General features: G+C 54.6%; 1 long non-coding RNA gene across 1 annotated transcript; it reads left to right on the forward strand.

The window, feature by feature from the left end:
- The first annotated feature begins 8590 nt into the window (after positions 1–8590).
- Positions 8591–12134, forward strand: LOC125616507. The gene is made up of 2 exons (XR_007347138.1): positions 8591–9721; positions 11314–12134. It is a non-coding gene; the product is annotated as an uncharacterized LOC125616507 (long non-coding RNA).
- The last annotated feature ends 6311 nt before the right edge of the window (positions 12135–18445 follow it).

Consider the following 18445-nt stretch of genomic DNA (forward strand, 5'->3'; position numbering starts at 1 on the left):
ACAACCCACAGGCGCACACGCGCTTCAGCAGAGGCTTGGAGGCCCACAGGCTCCTGAGCTACAAATAAACAGCAGGGTAAGTTCTGCACCCACCCCTGCTTCCCACCCCTCTGCAGATGGCAGCTTGCTGTTCTCCCAGCACCCTGTTGATGATGTTGGTGACCAGGATGGTCACCCGAAGGGGGACACTGAGGTGAGGTAAGTGACTCACTCGTCGCATTCAGCAAATTAGCACCAGAGGTTTGTGGACATGGGAGGTCTGGGCAGAATCCAGCTTGGAATCGCCTTGAGCTATATTCAGTGTGTGCATACCTTTCTGCCAACAGGCCCAGAATAATTAGGAACTGTTCCTTGGCTTGGTCCCTTCTGTCCTGTCCCCAGGCTCCTGTAGCCAGACTGGGGCCCATTTAAGCTTCGCTCGGCAGCCCACACAAGTCCACTCACGGGCCTTTCTGAACCTGAATCTGCCCACACCGGCCCCATGCTCTCAGCTCCACCCAGTCACCTCTTATCCCTCTTGGCTTCCCTGTCCCTGCTCAAGCTGCCCCTGCTGCACAAGTGCCCACAGTCTGCTTTAGCCTGGCCATCCTCCTCACCCACCTTTTCAACCCTGCCCTGGTGTCCCCTCCTTCATGACGCCCCACCTCAAGCTTCTCAGTCTGGGCTCCATGTGCCCTCACGGTCCCCATGTCCCTCACTATCCTCTTGCACCCTCCTGGGCATTCCTGAAGGTGGGGGCTGCTTCCGTCTCATTTGCACCTCAGTCCCCTGAAGCCAGAAATACTCCGCACGTGGATCTAGCTGTTCGTAGGACACCTGTGCCAACGTGTCGAGGACCAGTGTGGTCACACTACGTTGGAAACTGAAGCATAGAAAAGTCAATGACTCACTTGTGACATTCAGCAAATTAGCACCAAAGCACGTGAGGGGGGGTCACGAGTTCTGGGCAGAACCCGGCAAAGAATGGGGGTCACCTTATACGGAATCCAGTGCTGAGGGTTCCCTAACAACCTGCCTCTACCCACGCTCCTGCGTATGTCTGTTACCTTGGGCTGTTTTCACTTCTTGATTTGCCTGAACTATCCACTCCTTAGGACTTGGGCTCCCTATGATTGAGGTGATGATGGAGATCATCATGATACCCTCACAGGCTTGTCATAAAACATCAATGATTCACTCATAAGGAAGAACTGGTATGGTATTCTTCTCCCCACACAGACACCTGTCTGGTAGGCTACACTTTAATGGTCGCTGCTTAAATGGACCATGTGTCCATTTGTGAAGGACACAAATGTTAGTGGTCAGGATACAGATTATAAAGCCTGTCTGTAGTTTGGGATTAGTTTAGTGTGTCCAGTAGAATGTCTGGGACTCTCTGAATACTCTATAAATGACATTTGCAGACACATATGTAGAGAGAGACATTTCTAAATCGGCCACCTCGAGCCGCTGCCACCTGGGACTAAGGAACTCTGTGTTTGCTGTGGTTGGTGATCACCGTCTTCACTTGGAAAACACCCAGGTGACTCAGCAGGGTGAGATTGCCACCTGTGCCTCAGGGACAGGAAAAGAGCTGGACTCAGGCCAGCCCCTGGGAGGCAGCAGCTCCCTGGCTCCCTAAAGAGTTGAGGTGAGTTGCTTCACCTCTCAGGAGTGGAAGCTGGGCTGCAGGCCTTGCTGCATGTCACCCCACTTTCCTTGGCTCACTTCCTGGCCCGTCCACCGTGAATCACAAAAGGGTGACATTTAGACCGTGACAGGCGATCAGCTGACCCACTGGCAGCTCTCCGGAGGCAAGGCTGAAGCTTTGTGCTCACACAAATTGCAAAGCCTGCAGGGGTGCTCAATAAATAAATCATTGTGCTGGTTTTAAAACAATGCTTTAGGAAAATTCACCATCTCTAGAAGTTACATGGCAGGCGGATTTCCACGGTAAACAAGTTGGGGCTGGCAGGTGTCACAAACCAGCTGAGGCTTTCTGTAGGTTGGACTGGGCCCCAGTGGGTCTCTGAGAAGCCGGCCTGGCATCAGCACCCTCCACAGGGGAATGCTGAGAGACGGTCACGTGTAGCAGTCCGGAGTTTTCTGTGAATGAGGCGTCGTGGGCAAGGCCTGGCGAAGGCCCAGCGAGTACTGGTCATCCTGGAGCACACCCTTTGGTGTGAGTGGGTGGCCTGTGTGGGTGTGTGGTGTTTCCCAAGAGGACACAGGGCTGGAGAGCTGGAAGGGATGTGTCAACCCACATCCCTCCACTCACTCATATGTCCAGTTGGGGACTCGAATCAGGTAAGCACAGGTGTTTGCCTTGAAGGGTTGGGTGCCACAGTGTGTGTGGCTGTGGATGCTGCCTCCTGTGTCATACCTGAGGTCTGGGCCCCCTGGGAGCACCTTTTGTATGCAGCTGTCTTCTTCCAATCTATAAATGAAACTCTGAGCAGTCACTGAGCACCTACTATGCGCATGGTGCTGAACAGGGCCCTGGGCTGGGTACTGTGGAAGGACCAAGAAGCAGAGGTCAGTTGGGTTCCAGCTACCCATGAATTGCCAAGGTGCCTGCGGGCCTGCGGGCCTGTGCAGACCTCTGTGAGTGCTGCAGAGGCAGGAGGGCAGTGTGGCACAGGTCAGCTCCTCCCACTCTCCTGACTGTGAGAGCTGACCTACACCTGAGATTGTACCCCTTTTATGCTAGACCCCATTTCTGTCCCCTGCCCTCTGTGTTCCTACCCCTCTGCACTGGTCTGCTGGCCTGCACCCTCTGCGTGGGCTCTCCTGGAAGGTCAGAGCAAAGGCCTCGCTCTTCTCTTGCTCTTCCTTGTGCTTTGCTCAGCACGGTGACAGGTACATTGTGTCTGTATCCCACAGGCAGAGGGTTTCTGGGGCCCTGAGCCTGCTGGACTCAGGTGAGGACTCTGTCTATCCTGCTGCTGCTGCTCCTCTTAGGAGCAGGGCCCATGAGGACCTTCCTCGTGACTGAGGGAAGGGATGGTGGACAAATCCCACCCCCTCCACCACATGGTCTGAATCCTCCCAATGTCATGCCAAGGCATGTGTCTTACGGTCCTTGCTGTCTGTCGCCAAACCCTACTATCTCTTCCCAGAACAATAGCTGACCAGCACTTCGCCAGAGGAAGCAGGGATAGGGAGATGAAGGACGACTGCACAACTTAGTGTGCACCTGCTGCTGCCTCCCTTTGGACAAGTTGCCTCCCTTTGTGAGTCCCAGTGGCCTCTTGGGAAGATTGGGCTAGTGATACTCCCTGGGAAGGCCGTCATGAGGAGTGAGCCGTATGTCACAAGCAGGGGCCACAGCAGGTGTTAGCTAGGTGACCACGTTGTTCCTAGTCCTCCACAGATGGGAGTGCCCCCCTGTGTTCCCCTCCCTCTATGGGGCTTGAAAGAAGGGACAGGACAGCTCAGGCCTCTCCTCCATGTGGGACCTGCAGCATCTTTCTCGTTAGGCCCAGAGCTCAGGAGGGAGAGAGGGAAGTGTCATTTATTGAGCAAATGTTTGTCCAGACCTGTGTGTCCAGGCCCCGTTCCCAGTGCTTTACTGATCTGACCCTGTGTCAACCGTGTACCAGCCCGAGAGGTGTTCACTTCTGTTACCCCCTTTTCACTGGTGAGGACACTGAGGCCAGGGAGAGGAGCTGACCCCAGGCCCCGCAGCTAACAAGTAGTGGAACTGGAGCCAGGGTTTGAGCCCAGGTGCCTGTTGCCCGGGGCCCTGCTGCTCACCACCAGCGCAGCAGCGTGGCCTGGGTCCATGCCGCCTGTCACATGTCTTCAGTCCCTAAGCCCCACGACCTGCACAGCCCTTAGTCTTCCACTCCTGTTTTAAGACAATGCAATGGCTGGGAGGAAGCAGATAAGAGTTGTACTTTCCGGAGCTCTGGGCTTGGCTGACCCTCCCATCAGTCCAGTTGGGATGACCACGAGAGGGAGATGGGTGGGGCCTGAGAGGGGCCACAGGGAGGGTGTTGGGCGGCTCCCTCCTGGGCTGCACGCTAGAGATGGAAATTACCAACTAGACACAGGCATATGCGCCACTGTGAACGAATGTAATAAACACAGGGAAAGACACCAAGCCGGAGAGTGGGAGATGACTCTACAAACCAAAGGGGGCCAGGTGGACGGCCCCGGGGGCAGGCCTGTCCTCCAGCCATTCAGCTGTTCAGAGGCGCCTGTGCTGTTCTCTGGAATCATCAGTGTGGGTTTAGTGAGTCAGCACACGTGGCCCAGTGAAGAGACAGCCGACAGCCAGGAGGGAGGCCACACCATGGCCTTGAGACCTCAGAAGGTGGGAGGGCCTTGGAGGCCAGCCCAGCTCTCCAGGTTCACAGCGTGGGTGCGGCCTGGCTCCCTGCCCTCAGTGTGTGGCCCTGACCTCTGAACCCCCCTGTGTCTGTCTGGGTAGAGGGCCTGCTGGCCACCAGCAGCAGCTCTCAGTGGAGACTGGCCATCCTCTTCCTCCAGGTGTAGAGGGTGCTGCTTGGGGCCTGGTGTGGGGGGACGGAGTCCTGTCAGACAGGGAGGAGAGTATTTCTATCAGGGCCCTGGACACTCTGGGTATTCTCATGGGGCCAGGATGACCCAAGGAACCCCTGGCTGCCCAGAGTGAGCTGGATGAGCCCTCGGAGACCATTGTGAGCACCTCTGGAGGCTGGTCCTGGCGGAGCTGCCAAAATAACATTTGCTGAGATTCTTAAGCTCAGAAATGCCTTTTCAGGGAGCCCCTGCTGAGGCAGAAGCTGTGGCAGGGACAGTCCCAAGGATCTTTGATGGTAGGACAGGCTGAACAGCCCCACGACACCACATAAGTCCTGATATTACTTTTGGCTAATCCTCAAACCTTAACAGGAGGCCAGTAGGGGAGGTGAAAACAGAATGACTGAAGTAGGATCCTTCCTTGAAGTTTTATGACATTTCCTTACAATATTTGGGAATCGTATGGAAAAAAAGAACCATGTCTTCTTCATTATAAAAGTATTTGAAAAGACAGGTGGATGATGCAGGTGCTGCAGGGAAAAGCTTCTCCCTTCCTCTAGGACTGTTTCCTCCCGAGGCTGTCCAGTGGGGGCAGCCCAGAGCAGGGGGGTGATGAATGAATGATTGGTGTAGTTAATAACTGGTGGATCGATGCAAGCATCTATAGATATTTTAGAAATGTGCACAAAGATGTACACAGATGTGGACTCAGCCACTGCCCTGAAGAAGCTGATATTTTTTCTAGTGCAGCAACAATCCCACCTGTGCCAACTGCATTAGTTTCCAATTGCTTCTCTAGTAGATCATCACAAACTTAGAGGCTTAAAACACAAACAAAAAAAAAAAAACAGGGGCTGTGGCTGTAGCTCAGTGGTAGAGCACTTGCCTCACATATGAGGCACTGGGTTTGATTCTCAGCACCACATATAAATAAATGAATAAAATAAAGGTGCATCAACATCTAAAAAAATATTTTTAAAAAATAATAGATTGGGCTGGGGTTGTGGCTCACTGGTGGAGCACTTGCCTTGAATGTATGAGGCACTGCCCTCATACATGGGTTCAATTCTCAGCACCATATATAAATAAAAAATAAAGGTTTAAAAAAATAATAGATTTATTGGTTTAAAGTTCTGGAGGTCAGAAGTCCCCCTGTAGGTCTCGTGGGCTAATCAAGGTGTTGGCAGGCTGCTTGCTTCTGCAGGCTCCTCACTTTCCAGGCTGGAAGGGGCTGCCCACACTCCTTTGCTGGTAGCCTCCACCTTCTCTAGGAGTCGCGTTGACCTCTGCTTGTCCTTGCCTCCCCTCTACTGACCTGGGCCCTTTGTCCTCTCTCTTACAAGAACCTACTTGATTATACTGGGCCTACTAGATAATCCAGGAAGCCTCCCATCTCAAGATCCCTAATTGCTTCTGCAAAGTCCCTTGCCACATAGGTCACATACTCACAGGGTTCAGGGGTTAAGGTGTGGATATCTCGGTGGGACTATTACTCCGTCCACATAAATTACTAAGTCAGTATCATGAGATACACCCAGGGAAGCAGTCAGAGGGAGTTCAAGGCTCCAAGAAGGGAAAGGTGACATTTGACTGTAAATCTAGGAAAACCCCATTGAGGAGGCAACCTCTGAATTGATAAGACAGTGTCAGAGCAAAGGCACTGTGGCAGGCCATGGAGCCATTGGGACACCAGGCAGGTGAGGGGTGTAGGGACACGCCCATCATGCTACCTGGCTGTTCTTTCCCTCATGACCTCACTGAAGTCCAGCTGGTGAGAGTGGGCAGGGTGGGCAATGTACCCTGGGAACGAACCCATAGGCCAGCTGCCCAAGCCGGGACACTGGCCAGCTGGTCCCCCTTGGGAATTTGGACTGGGAGATACAGGAAGAGTCCCCAGATTCTTTTAACCAGAGGTGAAAGGATTCAGAGCCAGCTCTAGAGCAGGAGGTTCAGGATGGCCACAAGGAGGTCAAGTACTGAATAAGCACAAGAAGCCCTGAGCAAGCAGGAACCTCAAAAAGCCAGCTGAGTCAGCCCGAGCCCCAAGCCCACTGACGGCAAGGAGGGAGGGCCGCTGAGTCACCACCTGGCCTGCTGCCCAGAGGGGCTAGACGGTCCTGAGGCTCTGCCCTGCCTCCTGGCCTTGCTGGGAATCTCATCTCTCCGTGTTCTGGTCCTGGCCCTGGTCTTGGCCACCCAGGGGACCTAATAAGCACAGAGCCCTAGAGGGCCAACACGTCTAGAGGCAGGGCAGGGGGCAGATAAGGGCAGGCCCAACCTCAACCCACCTCCCAGACACTCTCCCTCAGACACGTCCCCCACCAGTGCCTCCCTTGCCCACCTCTTGGCTCCACCCCCCTCCAGCCCCAGGAACTGTGAGCAGCAGCGCCCAGGCTGAGCAGTGCAGTGGCCTGGCTGACCCAGCTTTTCCCAAATAAAGTGAGAAGGGGCTGGGTGGGTCCTATGCATGGACTCCCTGGATGCTTTAGAGCAGTCTTCTTTGAGTAATCATCTCTAGGAAATCCAGGGAGGCAACTTTCCCAGAGTCTCTCCAACCTACCTGCTCTGACACTCTCAGAATTTCAGAACAAACCAATTCCCTAATTTCTGCATCCAGTGTCAGTGGCAACACTGGGCCGGGGATGGAGCTAGCTGCAGGGGTATGCACACATTACACGCACACAGAGGCTGTGTGTTGACTTCAGGCATTATAAAGTGCTGTAAGAAAACAAAGTAGGGCCTTGTAATGGCAAGGAACTCGGTGCGGAGAGGCAGAATCAAGAAAGGTCTCTCTGAGAAGATAACAGTTGAGCAAAACCCACAACTGAGAGTGGGCTAGCCTGGTAAAACATCAAGACGGCAGTATTACAGGCCACCAGCTCAACAGGGGTCACAGTGTTCAACCAGTGGTATTTAATTTCTGGACAGCAAACCTAGAGTGGCTTCAAGGCAACTGTAGAAAGTGCTTAGTAACTTTCAGTGAATCACAATGTAACACAGGGACACTATATATGGAATCATAAAACCAAAAACGATTGACACGTGAGTGAGCCCAGCTGACTGCCTCCTCCACCCTGTAAAGAATTCTAACTTGGCCCATGTTCTCTCTTTTCCTTTCAAGGAAACCCTTCTGACCCTTTCCCCCACTGTTACTGGGGATTGAACCCAGGGGCCCTTCACCACTGAGCTGTATCCCCAGCCCTTTGTATATTTATTTTTTTAAGATGAGGGCTCCCTATGTTGTTGAGGCTGCCCTGGAACTTGCGATTAAGATACCTGACTTTCTCTACTGAGCTTCATTTATGAGAGGAAGATCATCCTGATGGGCTTCCCCCAGCGTCCCTCTCCTTCTTCATTTCCAACAGACCCTCATTCCACATGAGTGGCGATGCCCATCTGGAGATGCTGCTTCAGAATCTTTCTGTTCTGGTGGTGGCTACCGACATTGTTTTGTTTATAAGGAAGACTTGGGCTTGGAGATAAAGTTGTCACTCTGTGAACTTGACTTGATCAGAATGAAGATAAAAGCCCACACACCTTAGAAGGCAGGGTAAAAAGGCAGGAAGAGTGTGGGTCCTGGGTCCCTGACAGTGTTGCTGAGTCACCAAGCCAGCTCTGGATTGCTAATCTTGGGAGAACTGGTTAGGTCAGAAAGCCATCTTGGTTAAGTGAGAGGGTGAGTTTCCCGTTACCTGCAGCCAAATGCACAATACTATAAGGTCCTTGAGACAGTTCTGTGAAATAAACATGGCACCCAATAGAAAGTCACCTCATGATCGTTGTTACAATAGCCACGTACCCCACAGTGATGTTTCTGTCGACAACAAACACATGTACAGCAGAGGTCCCGTCAGACGGCACTGCCTGCTGATCTCATTGCCGTTTTAGTCTGCGCCAGTGCACCGTACCATGCTCACAAATCAGTGAAATTGCCAACAACATATTTCTTAGAAAGGTCCCCGTTATTACATGATGCATGACTGTTTTTGATTGTGAAGTCATCCAAGTGTTAATTGCTTCCCCTTGGTTTAAACTCTCCTCAGCATTTGGCACAGAACCCTGCACATAGTAGGGCTATAACCATTGCTTCTGAGAACCAAGGAAATGAATTCAAAATTCAGGAAGTGACTTTTACACATTTGATCCAAACCCAAGATGTAAATGCTCGTTTTTAATAACTGAAAAGTAAAAATATGGAATTCGTGTAATGGTGGCCCCAGTGGCCAGGTTAGCATCGGTTACAGCCTTGGGGCTTCATGGAGAGAGTGCCCCCCTTCCTCGTGTCTGGTGTCCCAGTTTGTCTTCACAGGGGTCTTGCTGGGTTTAATTCACAGACAGGTAAGTATGCAAGCTGAGCAATGAAGGGCCCCAGTCAAGATTTTTGTTCTGATTTTGAAGCAAAAACTCCTGGGTCAGATACCTCAGCTGCTCCCAAGCCAGGCAGGGCCTTCTGCTGCCCCTGGGCCTAGGCCTCACCCAGAAAGAAGCTGAAGAGTGCTGGTATAGTCCAGGTGGGGGCAAAAGAGGCAGGGAGGTTGTCTTCCAAGAGTCGTGCCTTTTGGCTCTTCTTGAGAACTGCCGTGCTGCTGTGGTGTGTGGAGAGGAGATGGCAACCTGGGAAAATCCCCAGAGGCCTGGCCTCCCTGTCTGGGCTGCAGAGCCCAGGACCAAGCACCAGGTGGGCAGAAGCAGCCAGACTGCAGAGCCCAGCGGACATCTGCGAGCTGGCGCTCCGTCTCCGTGTGGGAGGGGAGGCACCCCTGACGCCGCCTGCACAGCTAAGGCAGATTGGATGTCCTCCGACTGCAGGCCCTTCACCTTGGGAGCCTCGGGGCACGGGGCAGCCACTGCCCAGCCCTGCCGCTTCATCATGTCATTTCCGTGTATGTGTCCTGTCACCAATGCTTGGTCCAGGTCCTTCCTTGTTCCTCCTTGCATTCTCGTTTGTTGGGTGTGGTGGAAACGGGGCCTGTTAATTGCACGGACATCAGATGGACGTGGCTCTGATCCTGCCACTGATGTTCACTGCCTGTGGAACCCTTAGACATGTGGCTTCTCTGTGCCTTAGCTCTCCTGCCCTACAGGTGGGAAGGACAGATCGTGCCTGCCTCTCAGAATTGATGCGGGAGCGACGGAGGCAACCTCGATGGAGAGATGAGCACCTGGCAAGGAGCAGCAAGCAGGGGAGAAACAGCCTGGTCCTAGGCCCAGCTTCCACCCAGGCTCTTCCACCAGTGTAGGTGCCCCACCCCGGACCCTGCTCTTCCACTTTACCCCTCTCTCCCTGCCTCCTCTGCCTCCTCTCCAGTTTTCCACTCCACTTCCCTGGGCATGGTTCGGGACTATTTTCCTTTGCCAGTTTCTGGGAAGCCGGTCATCTGCTTGAAACCCCGCCTGGTTTCTGAACTCTCCTTCAGCTGCAGGCAAGTTGGTGACACGTGGGATGCTGGGAGTTTTGCCCCCACCTCAGCCACCAGGCTGCATGTCAAGATCAGCTTCCTGGATCATACTGCCAGTTTGAGCACCCCCACTGCAAATGGCTAGGCTTCTACTGACATGGGGTTCTGCTCATAGATACCCCTGCTCCCCAGGTCCATTCAGGCTGGCCCTGGCACGGACATGACTGAAACTTGGGCTCGAGGCTGAGTGATGGAGAAGTATGGCAGGGAGACAGGAGCACGTGTGGCTCAGGGGTCCAGGTTACAGATTTGCAGGTTACGTAACGAGGAGGCGGTGTGTGCTGAAAAGCTTACGATTTTGAGTTCGCTATCAAGAACAGAGTCAGGCTCCTGGAATAGTCTCCTTTTGATTGACTCAGCTCAATGATTTCAGTCACACTAGGCATCAAGAAATGGATGCCCAGAAATAGAGTCTCCTTGGAAAGGTAGCATGGCTGAGGGCGCCTGTAACAGAGGGGGCCTGAGCAGAGGTTTCCGTGGCGATGCCCACCCTCCTTGTTCATTCCAGAGTTGAGGGCATGGGCTTGCAGAAAGGAGAGCTAGTGGTGGTCATTCTTCATTCAAGACCCATTAGCGAATGCTGCACAGATGCTGATTTAGGTTCTTGGGCGGAAGTGATGAAACAGGCAGACCTGCCCTGGGGAGGGTGTTCCATCAGGTGGGGCAGACGCCCAGCCAACAGCAGACACAGCTGCCTCTGACATGGAGAACACGGCATGGGTCGGGGGTGTGCTGTGCATTTTACATGGGGCAGGGGCTCTCTGAGGGGTGACATTGGATCTGAGAACTGAAGGACAGGAGGAGCCCCCAGGAGACCTGAGAAAAAGACTCTCAGGCAGAAGGAGCATGGGTGAGAGCCTCCAGGCAGGCCATCTGCACGCTTTCCACAGGGGAGAGACAGCAGAAGGAAGATCTGTCGGCCGGACTGCAGCGGGTGAGGCTGCAGGAACCCAGGAATGAGAGCAGAGGGATGCTCTGAAGCCCTGGAGGAAGGTTCTGTTCTGAAGGAGAGTGGAGGCTCCGAAGCTGTGTGAACAGGGGAGTGGTGTGATTTGTTTTGGGCTGGGCAGGGAGGCAGGCACAGAACCAGGAGAAGGCCAGCAAAAGGCCCTCCCTCTCACTTCTTCGGCCTCCTGTGGCCTGTGCTGCAGAAGCCCCAGCATGCTTTGCAGCCACCCTTGTCCAGATTTGCACTAGGCCTCAATTCATCTCTTTTCTAGCTTAGAGGTGGCCTAGGATCCCTCCTGTCCCCAGCCACCACCTCGTCAGTTGCGGAGCCCAGAAGGCTCTCTCCCACACTCGGCAGGCTCTTCCCTCCACCTCATTCCACAGCTGACAGGATGCACGATCGTCTCCCTCACACACACAGGTGCCATGGCAACGGCGACTCGTGACAACAGCGAAGGAAGACAGACTGGAATCTGCCAGCCAGGGAGGGGACCATCTGTGAGCCAAACCCTCTAAATGCTGCCGGTCCTGAGAGCTCGTCCCCAGCGGGATTTTGGATGTGGCAGCAGTGACATTGAAGTGTCATGAGAATTTGACTGTGGGTACACGTGAAATCCCTCTAAAGTGTGCGGTTCCCTGACCCCTGTGACAGAGATGAGGAGGGAAGGGGCAGAAGACTTGAGCAAGCTACATGGCAGGGTTCAGTCTTTGGAAGTTAAGATCACCGTGGAGGGAGGAACTCTTCAGGTAAAGAGCAGCCGGTTGTTTGCGTTCACAATTCCATTGCTAAGCTCGCCAACCTTTGACGCGGCCACTCTCCACGTGGGCCAGCATGTTTTAATAAGGCCCCCAATAAATTGAACCTCTGGCCTGGTTTCCACGGCTGGCTTCTCCGGGGGCATGAGCAGTTTCCCCAGGGAGCGCCTATCATCTGCCAGGAGATATGCTAAGACCTTCACTTGCATTGTGTCATTGACTCTTTGCAATACACTCAAGGAAACACCACAATTGCTTTCTTTTCTGAAGATAAGAAAACATGCTGGGGGACGGCATGTGCCCCAGGTCATTTGGCTAATGGCCCAGGATGGAGGAACTGAAGGAAAAGCCAGCTCTTGGGCTGAAGGTAAAGCATTGCCTCATATATGTGAGGCACTGGTTCTATCGTCAGCACCACATAAAAATAAATAAGTAAATAAAGATATTGTGAACATCTACAAATTAAAAAAAAATATTAAAAAAAAAGAAAAGCCAGCTCTAGACCTTCACTAAGCAGTCAAGGTAGCCTGAGGCCTTGCCCTGCCACCAACAAGGCCCAGCAGTCTTGGAGGATGGCGTCCACCTGCGGACGACAAGGTCCCAAGGCTCACCGTGAGGGGTCAGCGCAGGACTGCTGGGGTGCAGTTGGCTGGGATGCTCTTGGCAGCAGCTCCCTGGCCCTACCTGTCATTTCCCACATGTCTGCCCTGGAGCCCTGGGCCTGATGCTCAGCTGTGGGGTTTCTTGGGGCCTCTCCCTTCTCTTTTTTTCCAATCCCAGTTTTGCCACCAGCTGCCTGAGAGTGAGGGAATGGGGCAGGAGGTAGTCGCAGGCTGCTGGGCCCATTTGCCCTGGGCAGAATGAATGAGAACATTGAAAGGTGGGTCCAGTACCTCCCCTGGACCACTCTACTTGGGGGCTGACCAGGGTCTGGAGGGTCATGAGGAGTGTGGAACTGGAAGAGGGCGCAGTGAGGACCACTTTTAGGTTCCATAAATGGGTGGGGCAAATGACCAGAGCTCCCTGGGAGAAGTGGTTCCAAACACACTGAGGTGAGACCAGGAGTCAAGGGAGTTGCTTTTTTTTTTAACCTGCTGCCTAAATTCAGGAAGCTTTGGGGGGCCTTGGGATGCAGGGCTTGAGGGGGGGGGGATCGGGGGACTGCCCTATGTGGCAGTTGGAAGGTCCTAAACTGTGGAGAAACGAGGCTAGTGAATGTGGCCATGGTGTGTGTGTCTGAGGCAGCAGGGGCACTAAGGACTGTCACTCAGAGCCCAATGGGCATTCTTGGCTCAGGCCTACTAGTACTTCTCTGGAGCCTGTCCTGCCCCCTGGGACAGCTCCAGTTGTCCCTGCCCCATGTCCCCAAGACACATTCATTGCTGTACCTGGCAAGCCTGAGCTTCCTTCCTGCCTCGATGCTGGTCTGAGAGCTCCCAAAGGCCGTGAACTGTGCCCAGGTCATCTCGGAAGCCTCAGTTCCTGGCTGGGACCATCCAGCCCCAACGCATCTGGGCCAGAGCTTCCTCCCCAGCCCCGAGACCCGTCTCTCCTTTGCTTCCTATGTACCCTGCCCCCACATGATCTAATCCGCAGCAAGTCCCATCTGTCTTCCTCCCTGATGTCAGTTGAATCATGTTCTCTGAAAGATTTGTCCAAATCCCAACTCCTAGTGTCTGTGAATCCTTATTTGGAAATAGGGTCTCTCCACATGTGATCAATTTTGATTCAGTTAGGACCCCCAAATCGACGAGGATTGGTGTCCTTAGAAGAAGAGGGACTGGGGCTGTGGCTCAGGGGTGGAAAATTTCTCTACATGCACAAGGCCCTGGGTTCATCCCCAGCACCACAAAAAAGAAACAACCACACACACACACACACACACGGAGGGAGAGAGAAGGGAGGCAGACGCAGGTGCCCCACATGAATGGAGGCAGGGATTGGAGTGCTGTGGCTAAAGCCAGGGAGCACCCAGGATTGGTGCCGAGGCTGCACAAGGCCTGGGTGATGCTCCCCAGAGCCAAGACCGCATGCCCTGCCCAGGCCTCCACGGCCGACTTCAGCGCTGTCATCCAGCTGCCAGGTTCTGGCTCTTGGATATAGCAGCCCCGGGAGGCTGGACTGTTCCCTGGGCCCTCACACCCGTCCTCCCCCCAAGCCCTCTTTCTTTCTTTCTTTCTTTCACTTATTTATTTTTTGGTACAAGGGATTGAACCCAGGATTGCTCAATCACTGAGCCACAACCCAGCCTTTATTTTTTATTTTTTATTTTTTATTTTTTTTTTAAGAGAGAGAGAGAGAGATAGAGAGAGAGAGAATTTTTAACATTCATTTTTTAGTTATCGGCAGACACAACATCTTTGTTTGTATGTGGTGCTGAGGATCGAACCCGGGCCGCACGCATGCCAGGCGAGTGCGCTACCGCTTGAGCCACATCCCCAGCCTTTATTTTTTATTTTTGAGATAAGCTCTCACTAGGTTGCTCGGGGCCTCACTGAGTTGCTGAGGCTGGCCTTGAACTTGTAATCCTCTTGCCTCAGCCTCCCAAGCTGTTGGGATTATAGGTATGCACAACACGGCCTGGCCCTCTCTTTCCTTTTAATCCAGCTGCCCCTTCAGGGCAGGAAAGCCAAGCCACTTGTGCGTGCCCAAGGGCCCGGCACTATCCCAGTTTGCCCATGCTGTTCCTGTGCCAATGGCTAAATCCTACCTCTGTGCAGAGGCAGAACCACGGCGCCCCTTGGCAGGATGGAGACTCTGGTGGAGTCAGCCCTCCCCTCTCAGTTATTGCTCTGACTGTGCGCTCCTCCTGTCAGAGTGGGTTTAACTGCTTCCTGTCTTCTGTGCCCTCTTCCCTGGTCCCTTAGCATGAGTCTCTTGAGAGTGGTGTCTGTCCCATGCACAGACTCAGTGGAGAAGGCAGGTAGTTAGCACAGGGCCTGGATGGGTAGTTGTGGGACGACAGAAAACCCAGGGAGACACCACCCTGGCTCTGTGAGCCGTGGACCCTCTGGAAGGGGTCTGTGCAAGTGGGCATGAGGCGTCCGTTTGGTGCGAATTCACCCTGCTGGTGGCTGTGCTGGTAAGAGCATGCCCCTGGGTCACAGGGCAGCGGTGTCCCAGTCACCACTTCCTCTTCTGACCGCTAACCGCAGCAGCACTTTCGCTGAGATTACTTCCCCTCAAGGTCTGCAGGTCTAAGGCAGCAACTTCCCCTGTCCCCTCCACACCCTGTCCCCTCCACTCCCTGTTCCCTCCTGCCACTTCTCCAGCACAGCCAAGGAGCCCTGGAGTCCTGAGTTCTGTCTCTTGCTTGCAGGTGCTGACCCTCTGTGGGCTGGATGTGCTACAGTGCATGAGTATCCACTTCTAAACTGGGGGGCCTAGAACCAGGGAAGTGGACTCCCACTGTTGCCGAGCCAGAGGTCTGAAATCAAGGTGCCGGCTGGGCCAGCCTCCCTGTTCCTTCTGGCCTCTGCTGGCCCCTGGCCTTCCCTGTCTTCCCTCTGCACCTTCCCCTCTTATAAAGACTTCAGTCTGATATTGGATTTCAGTCTCACCCCAAACCCAGCATGATGCCATCATGAGTCCTTCACAAGCATCTGCAAAGACCTTTTTCCAAATATGGTCACATGTTTGAGGAACAGGGGTCAGGACTTGGACATTATTCAGCCCACTACATGTGGGAACAAAGGTACGACCCGTGTGTTGGGAGTGGGGTAGCTGGAAGAAGAAGACTGCGGGGCAGGAGGGTTGCTGGTCTGCGTGTAACTAGCAGCAGAAGCCCTGTCCCAGGGGCAGCCTGCCCGGCGGTCCCACCCCAGCGCCTGCTCTGCCTGTCCTGAGGACTCTGCCTCTCTTCTGTCCACAGAGGGAGACCACAGCTCCAGGGCAGCATCCCTCCTACACCCAGCTCAGTGCCTTGCCCTGCACCTGCTCTCCCCTCCCCACTCATCCCCCCCTCCCCAGCACCCTGGGTGAACCCCCCAGCCCTCCNCTGCTCTCCCCTCCCCACTCATCCCCCCCTCCCCAGCACCCTGGGTGAACCCCCCAGCCCTCCCTCCTCTCTGCTCTCTACATTCTTCCGCTCTCCTCCTTGCTCCCTGCACACTCCCGGTTCTCCTGACGCGTCCCTCTTCCTTGCTCCAAGTAGAGAGTGACTGCTGGGAAGGGTGGCAAGAGGGCTCCTTCTCTGGAGCCTCCGCCTCAGCAGGACGGTGGCCACATGCCCCCGACGGGTTCCTCCTGACGTCCCTGTGTGGAGGTGGGCTCTGGACCTGCGTCCTCTCTGCCTCCTGCTGCCGCTCCTTACCGAGGCTCCTCCTCCCCTGACTACCCACGCTGATGGCTGTCCTGGCTGCTGGAAGACACCCCCACGCCCAGAAAGGCCCACGGCTGGTGCCGCCTCATCACCCAGCTGTAGTTTGGTTACCCCCTGGCCTACCCCCCACTCTAGGTCTCAGCCACCCTTGGCTCCTTTCTAACCAGTTCTGCCAGGGGAGGCACCCCTCCCCGCCCTGGGGAAAAGGACCCCCCTGAGGCCACCTTCCTGTGCAGGCTAGCCTGCCCCAGGTGGGCCCCCCTCTGGTGGACATGGCCTGCTTAGCCCACTCCTGGGGAACTCCTCACTGTGGGGACGGACGAGAACCCATCTGAGTCTGGCGGCTGGCCCTCCTCCGACAGCTTCTTGTTTCACTTCCCAGCCCAGAGCCAGCATGGGCCCTTCCCACCGCGACCTTCCTGACTGATCCAAAGGCGGAGGAGTGGGTGAGTTTAATCAGTGTCCTCAACCTCCCGCACTTGGGATTTGAGTTGTTTGGGGTTTGCTTGTTCAAGGAACAACCTGAGGGCAGGCCTGGCCTGGGTTGTGACTGTGAACTGGCTCCTAGAAGCACAGTGGACATCTGTCAGGCTTTGCCTCCTTCGGCACAGCAGGGGGTCAAAGCACGGGGCTCCAGGTTGCCCACCCCCAGGGAATGGGACTCAGTGTGATGGCCTCTGACCTTCAGGCTAAAGTCTCTGACTCAGGTAGACCTAGCCAGGCGTTAGTGGCCTGGGTTTGGCCGCCCTCCTCCACCTTTGGTCCCCAGGGACGAGGGGTGGTGGGCCTCATCCTCCCACCCCTCTCACAGGAAGCCCTCCCTAGGTGTCATTTCCTACAGAGGAAGTCTCTTTGTCCCTGGAAGCACAGATCTGGTGTGGGAGGACAGGCCTCGTGGGGACCATTGTTTGGCACTTCCTTCTTGGCAGTGGCCTTGGGCTTCTGGGTCCCTCTGCTGCCAGCTGCGCAGGGCCTGGGCTCCCCAGAGGTCCCCACCTAAGAGCACTGGGAAAGTGGCAGCCAGCTACACTGGACAAGGCCCCACCCTCCAGGGTGTGAAAAGGGCGACCGGCATTTAGAACCACCCAGAACCCGCTGCCAATCCCTTTCCAAGTCCTTGCCCACAGAGACGGTGGGAAATAATAGGATGATTGCAGTCGTGTGTGTGTGTGTGTGTGTGGGGGGGTGTGTGTGTGTGTGTGAGAGTGTGTGTGTGTGGGTGTGAGAGTATGGGTGTGTGTGTGAGAGTGTGGGCGTGTGAGAGTGTGTGTGTGTGTGTGAGAGTGTGTGTGTGTGTGTGTGAGAGTGTGTGTGTGGGTGTGAGAGTATGGGTGTGTGTGTGAGAGTGTGGGCGTGTGAGAGTGTGTGTGTGGGGGTGTGAGAGTATGGGTGTGTGTGTGAGAGTGTGGGCGTGTGAGAGTGTGGGTGTGTGTGTGAGAGTGTGGGCGTGGGTGTGTGTGTGTGTGAGAGTGTGGGCGTGGGTGTGGGTGTGGCGTTAGGGTTGGACCCAGGGCCTTGTGCAGCTGAGCCAGTGCTCTTCCCTGAGCCCAGCCCCCACCCCCCACGTGGTTTGGATTTGGTGGAATCGGCCTAGCGTGAACTTGACCGTTTCAGGGTATGCCTCAGCCGCCCGGCACACCCCTGTCGTCTGTACCAGCACCATCCCTCTCCACAGTGACTCCATCTTCCGAAACTGAGACTTTGTTCCCATCAGTCACCGACTCCACTCCCGGCCCCTTGACCCTGGCAAACCCTTTTCCACCTCCTGTGTCCAGGAACTTGCCACCTCCGGGGACTTTGCAGCAGTGGCCTTGGTTTTGTCCTGTGAGGGGCTTGTTTCACTTAGTGTCACATCCTCAAGGTCCTTGCAGCATGTGTCGGGATTTCCTTCCCTCTAAGGGTGCTGATGATTAATGCATGTGGAGTGCCCGGGTTGTGGGCACTTCCTTCCTTTTGAAGGCTTAATAATACTCCATTGTGTGGCTGTTCCACGTGGTGCCTGTTCCTTTACCTGTGCGGGGACAATTGGGTCACTTCCAGCTTTGGGCTACTGGGAAAAATACTTGTCTCATTAGAGTCCCTGCTTTCAATAAGTTTGGGCAAAATGGAGAGCAGACTATCAGATCACACTGGAGTTCTATTTTCAATGTCTCAGGTGCCGCCAGCTGTTATCCGCTGTGCTGCACCTGTAGCTGCCCCGCCACGCTGCCTGTTGCTTCCCTTCCTCTGCATCCTGCCAGCTCGAGTTGTTTCTCATGCTTTCAATAGTACCATGCTTCCTGCATCTCATGGTGGACCTGGCTTGCACTTCCCTGATGGCTAACGATGCGGAGCCTCTTCATGTCCTATGGGCCGGCTATACAGCCGTCTGTTCCAATCCTCAGCCCCATTTTGCAAGAGGTTGTTTGGCTTTTGTGAGCATTTGCTGCTGTCTTAGGTTGTGAGGCTGCAGAGTGGTTTATTAGGTGACAGTACT

Source organism: Marmota marmota, unplaced genomic scaffold (genome assembly GCF_001458135.2).
Source record: "Marmota marmota marmota unplaced genomic scaffold, marMar, whole genome shotgun sequence".
Classification (NCBI taxonomy): Eukaryota; Metazoa; Chordata; class Mammalia; order Rodentia; family Sciuridae; genus Marmota; species Marmota marmota.